Here is a 19660-nt window from a genome sequence, read left to right on the forward strand (position 1 = left end):
TTCCAAATCTAAACATGAAGATGACTGTTTCTCTGATATCCTCCAATAAGCAGATCTCTGCACAATGCTACAGAGTACACATACCTTTCCAAAATCTCAATAAGAAAACATCTTTAAACTTCTAATTGCTTCCCTGTAATCCAGTAAAATATATAACGTATCGCTTCAAGAAAAAGCCATGTTCATGAAAATTTGCGGATAAATCAAACTGGCTTGACTTACAGTTTTGAACCCAGCAGGTGCCCAATCAACGTCTGTTCAACTACACTGACTAGTTCTTTACCTTATTTGTGCCAGGACACGTCTGTGCGTTCACACGAACAGGCAGGACGGAAGCCAATCAACACCTAACGTAAAGAATCTCTAGTGATAGTGTCTCTGCATAAGAATCAGAAAATGCAGTTCTGTAATCTGGGTTGTTTTAAATGAGTCAGCGAGGGCATAGAAGGTAAGTAACTCATCCAAAGTTCCACAGTGAATTCGATTTAAAGTTGGAACTAGAACTCAATCCTGAAGGCTCCCCTGTCAGAGCTCTTCCTACTCTATCATTCTGCCAACGGGATACCTCAATGCTTCTAGGACAATTTCCTCACTGCTCTGAAACCCACAATTGTTACTCTATCAGAGTTTTGAGGGGCTCTCTAGAAACTGAGCATGTCTTGCTCTCTTTATTTATAAAACATAAACATATTTGATATAAAAAAATTAAGTTCATGATTTATTGCTAAATTTTGTACTAAACCTGCTGTCAATTTTGTGTTTGAGAGTCGAAGTCTTTTGTTTATCTCCTTCCTAATTTAATTAGATCACTCTATTTTATAACATATAGTCTTTTTAAAGGGAATTCTGGAATTCTGATATACTGCTGACATGGAGATATTAACTAAAAGCAGCTCTGGAAGGTTAGGGACCCAGGATATTAAAACATAACTGAAGACTCTTAAGATAACCACAGTAATGCAACACCTGGTGGGAAAACAGTTTATTAAAAGAGCTAACTTTTTAAGGATAGCCTCTTGTCAGGTGAATAATTTCTCACTTTGCCCCTTTGAACACTGATATGCTGGATTTGCAGCAATTTAGATAAGTAAATATTAGTAGATTATGTAGTTTAAATGTTACACATTCTATGGCATTCACCATCAAAAGGAGATTTGCCAAATTACAATGTAAACAGCTTAGTGATGAGTAGGGAGGAGTTGATTCTCGTAAGCTGGGCGGTAAGAAGAGAAACCAGTGAGAAAACGCACATGGATGAGGGACTCAACCCAGGGGAAGATACAACTTGTTCTCTGTAGAGTGGCTTCTTCTGGGAATATGAACGCGTTTACAACAGACTGCTCTCAAAGAAACGATGGCAGCAAGATGATCCCTCCCATACAAGCTGACAGTGGGGGCAAGATAAGAAAATTCAGATCCAGCTTCTGTTACTCAACCGGTCACTTACCGTAAATACGCTTAAGCCTTGTTTTATAGTGCTGGGGGGATCGGTCAGGATAATGTATATTTTTGATTTCTCACATCCACTAATTCCCTCCAGACCATCACCTAACCTAATATATTACATTTCATGACAGATGATCACATTCATTAGAAAATATTTTTTGTTTCCAGATACGCAAAAATGTTTCAAATGAAGGCACTCTTCCAAATTAAGGTTTTATTTTCCCCAAAAGTCTAAGGAATAAATTTTTAAAATCCACGTATGTATTTTTCTTTACATGAATTATTATCTTTAATGATACAGGCTGATAAGACTAAGACTAAGACACAAAACCAAAATTGAAACAACATTTAAAAAGCCACACATAAAGCCAGAAAGGTAAATAACTCTGTTGTATTAGATGGACAAAGCGAGATGCCCAATGGGTCGAGGAAGAAAACTAAATGTCCTACAAATATCTCCCATTATTTTTAATGCTGTCTGAATTATCTTACTAAAAGCCTGTGGTTACACATTGTCTTTCTTTAAGGAGTCCATTTTGAGGCCCATTAATATAATAAATTTATAAATACCATCTAAAATACTAACTGTGGCATTTTCTAAATAAAACAGCTCCTTGTTGTTGTTCATTTTAATCTTGTGACAAAGATGAGGGCGAACATCATTATTTCCTTTAATAATACTCAAAGGAGTGCCGACTGCAAACTATACAAGATAAAATATATAATCAAATACGTATTAGTATGTTACCAACTGATGCAAAGTTGCATTTCATTAATAGTATATAACTCCAAAAATCTTTTATAGATGAGTTTCCAATTAGTTACCTATCATACAGTTTAATATTCAAAATTGGTGAAGGTAATTTTACACCAAAGGTATAACTTCTTAAGATAGAAAGGATGGAAAGAGAAAATAGAAATAAAACTTCCTTATGTTACTATTTGAAGACAGTACTTAAAAGAAATATTCAAACATGGACATATTAAAAATTTCATAAAATTATAAATTTTCAAACTTTTGGCTTCACAATGATATCTGTATTAGAACCAGTCTAAACAGCTAAAAACAGTAAAGTAGTTAAATTTATTACAGTGTATCTAGAGAGGGATTTATCAGGAAGCTAATGGCTTTTGGGTTCTTCACACAAGCCCTTTATAAGGTTCTATATCTGACTTTTAAAATGTCTTATTAAAATATAATAAATATATCCAAAGTACATACATTATAAGTGTATGGCTTGATGACCTTTCAAAACCAAACACACTCAAATCAAGAGAAGAACATTACCAGCATCCCATGCTTTCACGACCCCTCCCAGTCACTTCCACCCTCTGAAAGGTCACCACTACCCAGTCTTTGAAGAGCACAGGCTGAGCTGTATAGGCCTGGCTTCTTTCACTAGACTTTATGTCTGAGAGATTTTTCTACAATATGTGTGATTGGAGATAATCTTTTTCATTGCTATATAATATTCCACACTATATTTATCCATTCTACTGTTGAAAGGACTTTGAATCTGCTTTTGTTTATCTTATATTACTCTCTTAAAGAAGGTTCCCCAAATTATATAAGCTTTAGGCCTCACAAAACCAGGATCTGCTCCGGGGTAGACCCACATGATGAAATGTCTTGTATTCTTTTCGAAGTCATGTTTTAGAATAATTAATAGCATAGGCGGGTCAGATGCACACTGTGACCTATCATTTCGCAGGCCAGTGGCACGTAGCACACACTCATAAATGTCTACTGGACAAATGCCAAATTGGAAAGTACAATAAAGTCATTCAAAGGAAACTGTGACAGTAAGATGACAGAAACATTAACTCAGATGCATTTTACATCTGACTTGTCATTTCACTATAGGACTACCTTTCTAGCTAGTCCCTTCTCAAGACAACACACATGGTGTATAAGGGGCATCTGAAGGGGAGATAAGACACCGAATTTATCGTACAGTTTTAAAAAGTAGAGTAAGAACCAAGAAATCTTACTCTATCTCTATCTGTCACTAACTAGCTTTTAAGACCCTGATCAAGTCATTTCATCACTATGGGCCTAAACTGCCTTATTTTTTAAATAGAAAGGTTGTACTCTCAGAGGTCACATCAGCTCTAAAATTCTTAGATTCCCTTACTGTAGGATAATAGTGATAGAGGAAAAGCATTTCTGTTTTTTGTTTTATTAGAAGAGCATTTGAAAATTCTAATACGTTATGAGCAAATTTATGAAATCAGTATTAATTACTCCTAAAGATTCCTGGAGACTGACAATATTCTCACTTATTCTATAAGATTCTCAACTTAACTAAATTTGTGGCTACAAAAAGGGAGTAACAAGTAAGTTATAAAGTAAAAGTATTTTTAAAAATCCAAAATAGGACAGTAACGGGGAAAAAAATAAACATCAGATGTGGAATCTCCATTAAAAAAAAAAATGTAGTGAGCAGATAGGAAAGTGAGCAATTTGGGTAAAGGAAGTTCAAAGAGAGATCTGAAAATCAGGATGACAGTTTTATTTAGATTTGCCAAAGATAAAGGCAGCAAATCAAAGTAAAAGTGATAGGTTTAGCACTGTCCTATTTCCAGTACAAGAAAAAGTCTGGAGGGAGAAGCACGCACTTTCCAAAGTTTAAGCATCTATTAGGGGAAGTGAAAAATAGTTTTAATAGGTGGCAAAACATTTAAAGCATAGACGAAGATTTCAGTAAAATAACAAATCCTGGCTATATCCCAAAGATAAAGAAAATAACTTGCACGACTTTAGGACAACACATTTACATTTTCAAATAAACTAATTAAAAATAAAACATGACATAACCATCACTACCTAGGATTTTCTATACAGCTGTCGGATGTATGAACACATAAGACAGTCATTCGCTTCTTCCTCATATGTAGACATTCCATTCATTTCTAATAACAGCATTTTGGTAGCTACTGTGACAATAAATAAGTTGTTCTTTCAAACTTAATTCTTACAAAACCAACAGGAAAACTTTTAGAAAACAATTGTACTTTAAAATAACTGCACATGGCCCACTTCATTCAAAATAAAAAAACCTCTACACAACAGGTCATAATTAAATGAGAAGACAAGGTCCACAGTCAGAAATATGGAGACCCCGAACATGGAGCTAAGGGATTGTTGTCAAGTAACAATCTTTTTAAATTAAAAAAGAGCACACTTTACATTATTTTAGGAAATTAATCCCAAACAATAGTCTCACCTTTCTCTTATTATAATTTTCTATTTTACAACTATTCAGGAACAAAGAAAAGAAAAATATAACCACTGCACAAATGAATTGATATACATGAACCACTTTTGGGGGGCACTAGGTGTCTCCCTTTATCACACAGAAGAGTAGGGAAGGAAGGGAAGACAAACTTTCTTTTTGTAAATATAAATTTTAAAGTTTAATAGTAATAAGAGATTACTATCACTTGCTTCGAGTTTGATTATATTCTGTGAGTAAAATCAGTCGTATGAGGTGGAAAAAATGAGTATTTTACAATTTGTTTGCTTTAAAAACCAAGTTTGCCTTTATTGCCCTCCTGATTAAAGTGGAATTAAAATGTTCTCCACGAAAATAAGTAAAAACTTGCCACTTTTCTCAATGTACTTTTCTGTCAGTAGATAAGAATTCCTCCTTTTTCTTTTGTTTTGAGTAATGAGACACCAGAGAATTTGGGGGGTAAATTCACTAAACTAGACACACTTTAAAAGGACCATTGTTCTATTTTTAAAGCTCTAATTTTCTTAATATTGCATTAAGACCACCATACAAAGATAACTTTTGAAGAGAGAGTCAACTTCTGTTTCAAACTGCCTTCCACCTAGAGGCCAGCAGCACTGTCCACGCCTGCTCACTCTAGAATAGAGCCTGTTTTTCAGCGGAGTTTTCCTGACTTTCCTCCATACCTTCTGACTTTTTCTTTATTATGGCACAATCTATCTAATCCAGCAATAAAATAAATCGACCTAACGTAAAGGAAAAATTGTCATCCTTCACCCAGGAAGAGAAATGGCTAAGTAGGTGGAAATACAGACCCATGTTATAAAGATTAATAAATGCAAGGCTCAAAGACCATCATTTATATGAACTTTCAAAGAAAACAGTTACAATTTCCAGAAACGGTGCCAGATGTTTACATTACCTTCAATTTAAATGGTTAAATAAATAAACAACGTATGAAGTATGGAGAAAGAGAAAAAAATGAAAAAGGACAATTATGACAGCAAGAGAGTATATTATTTACTACCGTATAAAGGATGACTGGTAAATAATACCTAAAACCAACATCACACCGGCTGCAGTCTCCTTATGTCAATTAACAGCCACGATAAGCAAACTTCATTTAAAACAAGGAAAACCTACAAAGTGGTATCAAAGTTTGTAGGTACCAAACCTACCAACTGGTAAAATGAGTATCAAAGGAAGAACGGCGCATTTTGGAGAATGAAGAAGCATAAACATAAACAGGCACAGCATAATTCCAAATTATACTCCTGGAAAGCTTTAAAAGCCCTTTTTAATAGCAATACTCAAGAAGGAAAATGACTTGAGTTCAATACCTAATTTCTTTAGTATACGTGTTTGGAACAGTTATGTGATTTTTGTAGGTAAGTAATCTGTGGAAAACTTTTCCATGTAATAAGCACCTAGAGAGAAAATTAATTTAATTAACATTTCTTCTAACACTGTGGTCATGTTTCCCACAGAAAATTAACTGAAAAAAATAACTGAGACAAAACATATCCTTTCAGAGTCTATATTTTCTAATATACTTGTGAATACAAGCCATAAAAGTATTCGTCTAAGAAAGAAAAAAACATTGAAAAATCCTTTTTGCCTTTAAACATATAAAGCTTATTTACATATTTAGGTTACAACAGAAATTCTAAAATAATGAAGTACTCACCATCATCTCTTGCTAAGTATAAGAAGTCTTTTTTTCCACCACCGTGCCCCAGCTAAGGAAGCATGCAGCCTGATTTATGCAGGAAAGCCCACGGGTAAGACACGTATAACTTCCTAAGAATGATGATCTTAACAATTAAACTCAAGTTATACTTGTAATTTATAAATGCCTTGTAATATTTATTCTTTTGCATTTCTTTTCATTAAAAAAAAATTAGCCTCTAAAACTTCCTCAGTATAAATTTAAATCTGGAGTAATTAAGGATTTCTGAAAACATGTATCTGTTCCTAAATTTCTTTTCTCTTCTTTAAAACATCTGTAAAATCAATTGCACTCTTGAGCTCTGTACAAACAAATAAAAATAATAAGAGGTATATTTTATATGACAAGCTCGCAGCTTTAAAAATTCATTAAGAGCTCGGCAGTAATATTTTCAGTGCATTTTACTATTACCTATTGATTCTAATGCACTTCACTTATCTGTAGAGATAAAACTTATCTTGACCTTGCTGAATACAAATAGCCTAGACTAAAACCTGCGCTGGCCTCTCTCTCTCGGGAACCGCAGCGACAATCATCACCGATGACACAGGGAACTGTAAACGCTCCACACAAACGCTTCAACAGACGGAAACTTGTGTACTTCTCACACTGGCAATAAGAAACGAGAAAACAACAGTTTTACATCTACGGATAAATAGCATTAAGTTACTTTCTCCCATCGACCTGACATATTTTAGTTTCCAAACAAGAAACTAGTACAGTTTCTACAATATTCTTCTGTTATTTGGCTGCTTCTTCAAAACACCTGGCCGCAGCTGTCTTACAAGGCACCCTAAGGCACAGAGGAGTGGGGGGCAACATAAGGAAGGGGAGAAAAGGAGACTGTCCTCCTATGGGGACACCCATAACATCAGAGAAACTTGGGAGAAAATGACAGCGGGCTTTCTTAAGGTGCATTTAAATCTTCAGCACATGCTTTATTCCAATTCCACTAAAATAATCTAAAATTACACCTACAGTGACTAATGCATAAAAGATATTTCTAAATGTCTTTTAAAAATTAAATGGTAGCTTTCCTCAACAATCTTACTCCACTCTCAAATTTTACCCCCCCATTTTTATTATTGGAGGAAATAGCTAAGTCACCATTAAATTACATATTGTGCTTTTCAAAGTCTGTGTTATACAAAATAAGCTAATGCGAGCCTTTCTCCACCTCTTAAATAAAGGCCTGTTTTCAGATAAACTCAATTTCAACAGTCGATTAGACTCAACTGGAGTATTTCATAAAGTTAAAAAATATAAATAAATAACTTGTTGAAAAAATGCCAGTTAATTCCCTAATTTCATGGGGTACCAGTTAAAGATTAAAAAATAAGCCATAAAGATTCCTAATTCTCAAATACTTTTCTTTCACAAATATCAAAGCATAGAATGAAATTAATTTCAAATGCATTAAATTATTACCTAAATTTTTTTAAGTTCCTGAAAATTATATAGCTAATAGTCTATAATTTGACTTGAAATAAGATTTCTGTTTGTTTTTAAACTACTTGTAGAGACTTTGGGATTTATGGACAAATTCTAACTTTACAAATCACAGCTCTGACAACTTCAAATCTGGGCTTGGATTCTCTCTACCCTCCCTGCCCCAAACATTTCCCAAGTAGCCAGGCAATCAACATACATTTACTGTCATTTTATATAACATTTATGTTCCTTTAAGAAAGAGAGGTTTAACTTCAATTGTCCTTTAATATTCACTATTTTAGCAGTTAGATATCTATATCAATATCGTATGATTTTAAGGAAGCACGAGAAAGAAATTATATAAAGAATTTGCTAAGTAGATCAGTGGCTTTTTTAAGCAGTACATTAAGAGGTTACATTTTTAAAAACCCTGCAAGAATTCGTGTCCCCTATTATTATTCAGGGCACCTGAACACAAGATATTACTATGGCACATTAACTCTGCTATTTCTCAAGATAGAAGCAGGAATTTTAAACGTTCCCTATCAAATAATTTGCTCAGAGCACCTAAATGAAACGTACTGTAATTTTATACATTTCCATCTACAATATTGCTTAGCGCTGATAAACCACAATACAACTTTCTATATTTTAACAGGCGACAATTTTGGCATTAGCTACAGAAGAGTACAGACTAAAAAAAATAATGCCATCCGCAAACTCTGCTACAAAGAATACGGCTCCATTGCTAATTATACAGGGAACTGATTTTAATTACACAGAAAACATTGCTTTAAAAACACTTTGCAAACTGCAAAGGCAGATGGGGGAGTCAGAGCAGCAATAAAATGCTTCTATCGTGTTACAACAGTGCCCTCTACTGGTAACTATAGAACTTTGCAGGAAAACATGACATTTTACTTAGAAAAGCAAGCCAGGAAGAACAAACTTTTAATTATGACAATGTGCTGCCTTTCTTTAATATAAATAATGAAATACAACTTGTATCACTTTAAACCTGAATCAATATTTAATCATATTTGGAAAGCTTCTTGATGAAATTTATAGTTTTGAAATAACTAAATCCAAGAAATATGGCTTCCAATTATATATCATCTGGCTAAAAGACAAACTGTTTTCTTAAGCGATGAAACAAAACTAGAAATATTTGAGTAAATCATCAATAATATTTCTGAATCTAAAATTTGCATATTTAGAAGAAAAAACTAAAATTTCATTAGTTAAATGTATGGATTTTTATCTAATTCTCAGCCCATCATGCATATAAGGTCGTAATGTCAAAATAGCAATAGTTATTTGTAATTAAGTTAAATGCAGAGGAAATTTATTTCTCCCACTTGTTTCTTTTAACCAGCAAGTATTTCTTTAAATCACTAAGTACTTCCGTAAGAATACTTAACGGAAGTATTACATTTGTTGCTGGTTTCAGGAACAATTAACAAGCTATGCTTAGCCAACGGATCTCAACAACAAAATAATCATCATTACTATTTTTTTTATTCCCTCAGTATAATGAGCCCCTCTTTTTCCTGAGAAAGATTGGCCCTGAGCTAACACCTATTGCCAATCATTTTTTTTTTCTTTTGTCCCCAAAGCCCCAGAACACAGTTGTATATCCAAGTTGCAAGTCATTCTAGTTCCTCTATGTGGGATGCCGCCTCAGCATGGCCTGATGAGGGGTGGGTAGGTCCGGACCCAGGATCTGAACCAGCGAACCCCAGGCCGCCAAAGCAGAGCGTGCAAACTTAACCACTCTGCCACGGGGCCAGCCCCCATCACCACTATTAGAGTTCCTTTGTTTGAAGTGACAACTCTACCACATATGAAAGTCTAAGTCACAAGAAATTACAATACGAGACTTAAACTTACACATAAAGTCTTTGAATCCTATACTGTCAGACAGGAAATTTAAAATGTGAACTAATAAAGTTTAAGAACACATTCAGTTGACCTCAATGTATCACCATTTTAATCTCTAGCAAAAATAAAGTATTCCTTCTGCCTACAAATGAAGAAAATTGTCTTTCCTTATACATAAACAGTTTCTATCACAGATACACACAATCTAAGTTATGGAAACTGCACTTTTAAAAGCAGTACAAGAACTTTTAAAAGCACTACAAGAACTTCGTGACTGTAAAGAAAAACCAATTTGTTTTATATAACACGAAACTCTGGGCTTCAAGAAAGGTGACGGCTAGAATATATTCTTTCGGCAACTTAAATGTTGGGTGGTGAGGGGTGGGTAGTAGAAGGGATCAAGAACAAAGGAGCCACAAGCAGAAAACTGTCGGCAAGAGTGTAAAGTCTTGGGCGGGGCAGGTGTGGTTGAGAGGTCCAAGGAACAGACTTAGAAAAGGAAAAGGAGAAGGAAGCAAGAAAGGAAAAGGAGGAGGAAGCAGAAATGTATCAGGCTCTGCTTCGACGTAGAGGCTAAAACTTCCAAGTGAGAAGAGTTTTGCTGCTGGTTTCACTAGTTACCATCCTGACTCTTCTTCAACAAAAGACCCCCATTTCTCACTAGCAGTTAATTTCCAATTTTATAATGGAAATCAACAGAAAATGAAATACACATCATGAAAATTGATTTTATAATGAACCACCAGAAAGTATCTTCAATTAGGTAATACCTTTGTAAAGAAATTCTATTGAAAATGACCAGGAGAAGAAAAGAGAAGAAACAAGAAAAATTATGAGAGCAGCAAAGAATTACATTAGAAGTAAAAATGGAGAGGATGTATCCTGATGGATGGAGCTGAAGATTATTTTCTTTTTAGAGTATACTAGTTGAAAAAGTCAGAATTGGTTTTTGATATATGGTAGTTTCAAAGTACAACAATGACTGAAAGAATTTCAGAATTAAAGGAGGAGTTACGGACTACAAAAAAGTAAGGATCCAACTGACCATTCTTGGGATCAGAGTTTTCTTACTTCCTATTCCTAAGAATGAGTTCAAAGTTACTCCTCTATCCAACCTGCAGTAGGAAAGAAGACACATCCTTATATATAACTTGCTATGGCAAGTTATTTTTTTCTGCTGATCCCTCCATTATTATTTGTATAATATTACAGACCATCTTTGATTTTTCCTTATAATCTAAAAAAAAAACGATGTTCACCTGAAAATCCCTGAATTTAAACATTAATAAAGTGAGATCAAACAGAGCCCACAAAGAATTTAAATCCCTGAAAATTGTTTCTCTCTGGACCAATCAAGACTCAGGAGTCAAGATAAAATGGGCAAAGGATAAAAAGAGGCAATTTACAATGGAAAAAAGACAAATAGTTCATAAACATATTCATTGGTAATCAATAATATACAAGATATAACCATTTTTCACCAATCAGTGTGGCAAAGGTCAAAAAGAATACTACCCACTATAGATGCAAGTGTCAGGTGCTGCTATAGGGGAGCGCACCCGTGTGACCTTTCTGGGGGGCAATTTGGAATATGTATCAAAAGCCTGAAAAAATGTGGCAACCTTTTAATTAGCCCAGCAATTCTACCACTAGGAATTTCTTTTAAGGAAATTATTAGAAAGTACAAATAGATATGTGATCAACGATGTTCAAGAAAATACTGCAAAAACAGTGAAAATTTCTAAACAACCTAAATGTCACAAGGATCTAGGTAAATGAATTATGGCACACCCTTATAATGCAATACCCTGCTGCCACTAGGATGAGGTAACAGTTGTGGAAAGACATTCATAAGAAAATAAGAGGAGGAAGGAAACCAAAACAGAACATAGTACGCGTGGTGTGGCCTCACTTTGGAAAAAAGACACCAAGAACTACACATAGACAGACAGACGTACTGGGAGCATAGCTGTTGTCTTTCTTTTATCTTACATGTGTTTTTAAATTTTCTAAAGTTACTATCTTTCTTATATAATATAGTTTTTATTTTTAAAATACGACTAGGGGAACCTGAGAATGTAGTGTGAAATCTTCAGATTTACAAACAAAATAGGGGAACTGTTCTATGATGTGTTGGTTTACACTCTGGACCGGGAATCCTAATGATCGTAACTCCATTCTTGGAAGGACCTTTTTAGAAGACGATACGGAGTTATGAATCCTGAACTCAGATCTTCTAAAATTTAAATCCTACCTCTGCATTTCCTACTTGTGCAATGTTAGGAAAATTTCTTAAAGATGTTTTTCACCTGAAAAATGGGGATATTAATACCTGCCTTGTGGGTTATGGGCAAAACAGATAAAATGATAAGAACTATTTTATCAATTACATTATTGTTGTTTGCTCAGCCCTTTTAGGCGCCAGAAGATGGGCGCTAAGACACAGATTATCACTTCCTCTCTCCCACTTCCCCAGGAGGTAGGTACTATTCGTGATGTACAATTCACATATGAGACTTGGAACGTTTTAAGTCACTCATCCAATAAGACATGGCTACTAAACAGCTACTCCAGAATTTGAAGCCAAGGCTGTGTGCCTACAAAGCTGACAGTTTTTGGGGTTTTTTTAAAGATTAGCACCTGAGCTACCATCTGTTGCCAATCTTCTTTTTTTCTTCTTCTTCTTCTCCCCAAAGCCCCCCCAATACATAGTCGTATATTCTAGTTGCAGATCCTTCTGGTTGTGCTGTGTGGGACGCCGCCTCAGTGTGGCCTGATGAGCGGTGCTATATCTGCGTCCAGGATCCCAACCAGTGAAACCCTGGGCCGAGGAAGCAGAGTGCGTGAACTTAACCACTTGGCCAGGGGGCGGCCCCCAAAGCTGACAGTTTTAACCAGTAGGTTATACTGCCTCCACTCCTAAACGGTCACACAGTTGCGCTATACTACCATTGCTGGATGATTTTCTGTCATTCTTATTTCAGAACATTTCACTTGTCAAACAATATAATAAAAATCTAACTCTTCATTTTGGCTGGCAAATTCACCAATCTTCCTTCCTATTCAAAGCTGTGCAAGACTACATTCCTTATCCTTAAACTTCTCATAGCCGTGCTGCCTCCTCCATCTCTGAACACCATATGGAATGAGCAGGTACCTTCCTCAAGTTCTAGATACATCCAGGACTGTGGATCTAATGACAGTGAAACACAAACGTCTTGGCTAATTCAGAGCCAGAGTGTGATTTTTAAATGAGTCAGGAAACATCTGTTTTTGAGCTCCAATTTAAACAGTGGATTTCCTGAAGCCTTAGCATCAGAATAATAATTCTAGAAGTGAGTGACTAAGTACTAATTCCTCACTCTAACATATAAAATAGTTTCTAAATGCATACTCGAAATCACATCTTTAAAAACTGCTTTCTTCAGTTTGGAATTTAAACTGCACATTGATCTAAAATTTAATTTATCTTTTGAATGTGGAGTTACCGTTGCAGGTAGATGATGTTTTAGAGTGCACCACAGAAACAAACGAGTGAAGCTCTCTTCGGTCCTCACCCTAGGCATCCAGCTGAGGCATGCAACACTGAGGGGTTTCTGGACACTCCTTCTGACTGGGCTTTCCAGAGTCTCTCTTCTGCCCATCTGTCAACTTCGGCCTTTTCTATTGCTCTGTTTTCTTTCTAATAATCTAAAATTCTTCACTGGTTTCCCATTGCACTTAAAACGAAATCCTCATTCTTCTCCCTGATTACCAGATGTGAAGTGACCCTTGCTTCATCTTATACCTCTCTCCCTCGCAGGAGGTTCCAGACAGGCTGGGTTTATTTCTGTTTCTTAAAAATATCACATTTAATCTTACTTTAGAGCTTTGGCACCAGCTCGCTCTTCTGCCTGGCACACTCTTCATCCCTGATCAGGAAGAGCAGCTCTCTGTTGGCCCTGAGACATCAGACTAAAAGTTCCTCTCTCGGAGGAGGCTTTCCCTAAAATTCCATGGTCGGTCACCACCATAGCCCCTATTTTAATTGTCTACATACATAACACGTGCCACCCGTTCCTCTTTCCTTATTTGGTGACTATTAGCCCACACTAGAATACAAATGCCAGGAGGGCAAAAGCCTGCCAATTGTATTTACTGCACATCCCCAGGGCTTAGAACAGTGAGGGCACAGAGCAGACGTCTGTTCCAACAACAAAATTTAACTGTTTAAATTTACTAACCATGAAAGCAACATATGCACAATGGAGGAACTTACAAAATAAAGGAAGGGATTTTAAAAATCACTGTACGTTCCAAACAAAACTGCTATTAATATTTTGGCATGTCCATCACTAAGATGACTCTCAAAAGTTCTTAACTACTAATAGATTGATATCCTCAGATTGATGGGATGTACTGTTAAGTAAAATAAAAAAGCAAAGCGCAAATCAGTGCAGGCAATGATGGAGGGATAAAATACAGTCACAGTTGCTTTTATCTGCATAAATAAACCCTGCAAAGATAAACACAAGAGTGAGTACCTGCAGCGAACAGAGGAGACAGAAATGGAGAGGCGAAGGCAAGGGAGAAATCTTCTCAATGTATGCTTTTTTATGTTGTTTTGATTTTTGAACTAAGTGAAGGTATTCCCGTTCAAGACAAATACCTTTACAGACTAACCTTTGTATTTCTCTCACTCCTGCCTGTGAAAAACCCTACATCTAGATGAACCCAATTGTTACGTTCCTTCTGCCTGTATCCACATTCCTAGACATGGCTACAGCAAACCCACAAGCAGGCCTGTTACTGCCACCAACCTCAAACCAGGCCCCGACAGCACAGCCATCACAGCACATCTTTCTAGAGGGCTTGCTTTCCTACTTTCTCATGCACTGCTTCATACCTTCTCCACTCTCCTTAGACTCTCTCACCACCCACTAACCACATCACTCTGAACCACACTTTACTCAGAAGCCATCAACTGGGAACTCCCTCAGAACCACATCACCAAATCTACGAAACTACCTGTAGCTCTACAGAATTCTCCCATGAACAATGGAAAAATGCCTTACCAAAGACAATCTCTCCATACATATATACGGTCAACTGACTTTCAACAAAGGAGCCGAGGCAATTCAATAAAGAGTGGATTGCTTTTCAGCAAATGGTGCATGAACTAGATATCCATATGCACAAAAAAAACAACCAACTCGCTCGCACAAAAATTAACTCAAAATGGATCACAGACCTAAATTTAAAACCTAAAACTATAAAACTTCTAGAAAGAAAAATATGAGAAAGTCTTTGTGATCATGAGTTAGGCAAAGATTTCACAGGACACAAAAAATATAAATCATTAAAAAAAGTTAAAATGAACATCGAAATTAAAAATGACTGCTCCTTAAAAGACATTCTTAATAAAATGAAAAGACAAAACACAGGCAGAGAGACAATATTTGCAAAACGCATAGTATGTGATATAGGACCGGTGATCAGAAAACGTAAAGAACTTTTACAGCTCAGTGACAGAAAGACAAACAAGCCACATGACCCCAACATTCTCTCCTAGACATTTGCCCAAGAGAGATGGAAACACATGCCTACACAAAACCCACACAGGAATTTTCCTAACAGCTCTAGTCATAATTGCCAAAACTTTTTTCAAGTACCCATCAACTGGTGAATGGATAAATAAGTTGTGGCATATTCATAACATGGAATACAACTCGGTAATAAAAAGTAATGAATACTGTACATACAAAATGGATGAATCTCAAAATCACTATGCTAAGTAAAAGAAGAGAGCCTCAAAAAGTTACATGCTGATTATTCCATTTATGACCTTCTAGAAAAGGCAAAACCACAGGGAAAGAACGCAGAGCAGATGCCAGGGGGTAATGGTGGGTTGGGGATGGAGGAAATTGATTACAAAGGGGCACAAGAAATTTATTGGGATGATTCACACTTTAAAAAAATTATCTTGAAAATTCTGGGAAAACAGTGTTAGCAGTAGCAGCATAATTTTTAGATCTCTTTAAATCTCTAGATGAAAACAGTGGAACAATGAAACAGCACAATCAGAAACTCATTTATAATATTTACAACAAAACTAAGAGATAAGGCATCCCCAACCAGAATACAAGCAGATGTGGACAAATGCCCGAGAGACGTAAGACCTATTATCAGCATCTGTTACACAAACAGTGAGGAAAGCAACAGAGCCTTTGACTTAACCTGAGAGCAGAAGAACCCCCATCATAACCAACAGACGCTCGCTGGAAAGGGCAGGAGTGACTTCGAGAACAGTGGCTACAAGTGAGAGCCCGTGCTCACTCCAGACCAGACCAGACCAGTCCCAGGGCCCCGAGGTGAAGTCTAGCCTCCACGAAATCTCAGAACTGACCCAGGACACCCTCCCGGAACAGGGCCCCATTATGAGGAGAAGCTCCTGGGACTGGCATCCAAGTTGAGTGTAACAGGGACAAGAGAGATGAAAGAAAGATGAAGTCCTCTAAAGTGGGCACGAGGTACACGGCCAGCTAATCTCAGAAATCAAGCTGACGCGTTTTTTTAACAATACATGCAAACACCAAAAGAGGGAGCTCTGGGAAGTTAGAAAAGCTACTAAACGAAGCCTTCTTCTACAAGTCCAAGAAAACTCATCTCAACAAAAATGAGCATCACAAAAGCATCAAGGTCAAAACCCAAAGTTACTGTACAAGAAAAGAAGCAGATTAACGTTCCACTGAAAATGAAAGCAAAACTGAAAACAGAAACAGTTCAACACTGAAACAAACTATTTCAAAACAAGCTAAGGGACACTTTAAAAATTACATAAGATAAGAAAAAAATAACAAATGAGACAAACTCAGAAATGAAGGGATAGAAGTAAAATAATTAGAAATTTTTTAAAAATATTTTAGAAACAAAGACTAACCTAGAAAAAACAAAAGAGCAAATAAACACAATAATGCCTGAAGAGAAATAAAAGATGAAAGAAGGAAAACTCTGAAAATCAAAATTAAAAGATTAGAAAGAATTAAAAAGAACTGACAAACGCTGATGAAGGCGAAGGAGCCCAGCACACGGCCCACAGAAGTCGTGAAAAAGAAAACCAAGGGACAGGACAAACACTCAGGCGATACTGCGAGAACACTTTCCACAAGATCTTCAACTTCATGTTGAGAGAGGACACAAGGTACCTCAGGATATCAACCCCGAGCAACCAACGCCAAGATATTCTGTTAAAATAGGTAGACTTTTTAGAAAACAGAAAAAAGTCCTTTGGGCACCTAAGCAAAAAGAACAAGTGACTTATAAGGGAAAGAACAGACCCAGAAACGACAGAGCAAACCAGCGGCAAGGAGCATCCCAGTGCCCAGACTGTGGTTTTGAGCTCAGTTTCCAGTAACGGCAGAACAGCACGTCAGACCGAGGCTTTCCCAAATAACAATTAGGAACTCTGGACAAAATCCTAAAAGCACTGATGGGAAGGGACTGGGGAGCAACCAAAACAAGTAGGATCTGAAAGGGAGCTGCCACTTGGCAAAGGCAAAGGTACTGAGCAGGCTCCCCATTCTACAGCGTCCTGACAAAGGGAAGGCCCAGTCTGTGCCTCGCTAGATGTCTAGAACTCAGACAGAAACCTGCACTTGTACTGGCTTCAGGAACCAGAGGACAGAGTCTGGAAGCATAGCAACTAGAAAATGAGGGGAAAATCCTACAAAGGAGAGAGCCACAGAAGGGGAGCCCTAGTTTCTGCTTATAAATTCTGCCCAAATCCCTGATTGACCTGTGAACCACGCATGTGCAGGGCAAACTCCAAGCAGCTCAGATAATGATAAACTAAAAACGGTAGCCCAAATGAGCTGAAAACTTATGTCTACACACAAACCTGAACACAGATATTTACAGAAGCTTTATTCATAGATGCCAAAATTTGGAAGCAACTAAGATGTCCTTCAATAGATAAACAAATAAACTGTGGTACATCCAGACAGTGGACTATTATTCGGTGCTGAAAAGAAATGAGCTATCAAGCCATGAAAAGAAACGGAAGAATCCTACATGCATATTACTAAGTCCAAGAAGCCAAACTGAAAAGGCCACATACTCAATGATCCAACAATGATCCAAGTAGAAGACATTCTGGAGAAAGGAAAACTATGGAGATAATAAAAAGATCAGTGGTTTCCAGGAGTTAGTTGGGAGGGAGGGACGCATAAGCGAAGCACAGGGGATTTTTAGGGCACTGAAACTACTCTGTATGACACTATGATGGTGGATACACAGCATTATACCTTTAACAAAACCCGCAGGGTACAGAACACCAAAAGAGTGAACCCTGCTGAAAACTATGGACTTTAGATAACAATGATGCGCCAATATATGTTCATTGATTGTAACAAATGTCTCACTCTGGTTTGAGATGTTGATAGTGGGGGAGACTGTTGCATGTGTGGGGCCAGAGTGTACATGGAAACCCTATATTTTCTGCTCAATTTTTGCTGTGAACCTAAAACTGTTCTAAAAAAGAAAGTCTATTATTTTATTTTAAATGCCATGTAAAACAGCATCAAAAAGGTGAAATACTTATGGGTAAGTTTATAAAATATGTACAGGAACGGTACATTGAAAACTACAAAACGTTGCTGAGAAAAATTAAAGAAGACCTAAATAAATGGAGAGTTACCCCATGTCCCCTGATCAGAATACTCGATAGTGTTAAAATGTCAATTCTCTCCAAATTGGTCTATAGATTCAATGTAGTCCCAATACAAATTCCAACAGTCTTTCTTACAGAAATTAATAGGTTGATTGTAAATTTTATATGGAAAGGCAAGGGACCTAGTGTCAAGAACTATGAAGGGTCTGAAATGCTACCCCGATTGCAAGCTAAGAAGTTGGTTTATCACAGTTTCATGGATTCTAGTAGAAGATACCAGACTCCTGGCTCAGAGATGAAGAATAGTTTATTACCCATAGCCATTTCACTCCTGGGTCTTTATCCAAGACAAATGAAAGCATAAATGCTCATAGCAACTTTATTTGAAATAGCCCAAAAGAGAAACAACCCAAATGTCCATGAATGGGTGAATGGGTAAACAAATTGTGATATATTCATGCAATGGAATACTACTCAGCAATAAAAAGGAATAAATTATGGATATTTGTAACAACATAGATCAATCTCAAAATAATTATGCTGGGTGAAAAAAGCCAGACAGAAAAATCATATATACTGCGATTTCTCTTACATAAAATTCTAAAAAATGCAGCCTCATCTATAGTGACAGAAAGCAGGTCAGTGGTTGCCTAGGAAGGGAATGAGAGAGGAGGGAAGAAGGGACGGTTTACAAAGGGCTTTAGGAAACTTCTTGGGGTGATGAACATGTTCATTATTTCGACTGTGACAGTAATTTCATAAGTATATACATATGTCAAAATTTATTAAATTGTGTACTTTCAACATGTGGGGCTTACTGTACATCAATTACAATAAGCTGAAAAAAATTAAGACAATAGTGCAGGGAAAAAAATCAAACACTAAATACATTTCAGCTGCTGCCCAACAAATGAGAGACACAGTCTGGAGTTTGAGTTCAAAGTTATCTCCCTGCTGAAACAAAAAAATCAACACGCTACAGAAGAACATAACAGAATCCACAGTCTCTACAAAGTATCATTCACAATGTCAGGAACAGAATAAAAAACTCTTAGACATATGAAAAAACAGGAAAATGTGATCCACACTCAAGAGAAAAGGCAATTCACTGAGACCAACCCTAAGAGCCTATAACAAATTGACACAACAGATAGCAAGGAATCTATCAAAGATCATTAGAATCAAGCCAAAAGGAATAAGGAGCAAGTAGGAAGAGGTTTCTGCTAGCAAAAGATTGAGTAACTGGGCTCCAGTAAGGATGAGACTGAAATGGATTAAAATCTATTACAT

At 36.5% G+C, this 19660-nt stretch overlaps 1 protein-coding gene across 4 annotated transcripts in view; it reads right to left on the minus strand.

The window, feature by feature from the left end:
• TAF3 (TATA-box binding protein associated factor 3) overlaps positions 1-19660 on the minus strand; it is a 185273-nt gene that overhangs the window by 129026 nt on the left and 36587 nt on the right. Inside the window, exon 1 of one of the 4 annotated variants that reach the window (XM_070500904.1) lies at positions 6370-6436. The exons of the other annotated variants lie outside the window; for them this stretch is intronic. The gene's annotated coding sequence lies outside the window, so the exon portion shown is untranslated. Of the gene's footprint in view, positions 1-6369; positions 6437-19660 lie in introns of those variants that run through there. 4 annotated transcript variants of the gene reach the window in all.

This window comes from Equus asinus, chromosome 29, assembly GCF_041296235.1.
Source record: "Equus asinus isolate D_3611 breed Donkey chromosome 29, EquAss-T2T_v2, whole genome shotgun sequence".
Taxonomy (NCBI): Eukaryota; Metazoa; Chordata; class Mammalia; order Perissodactyla; family Equidae; genus Equus; species Equus asinus.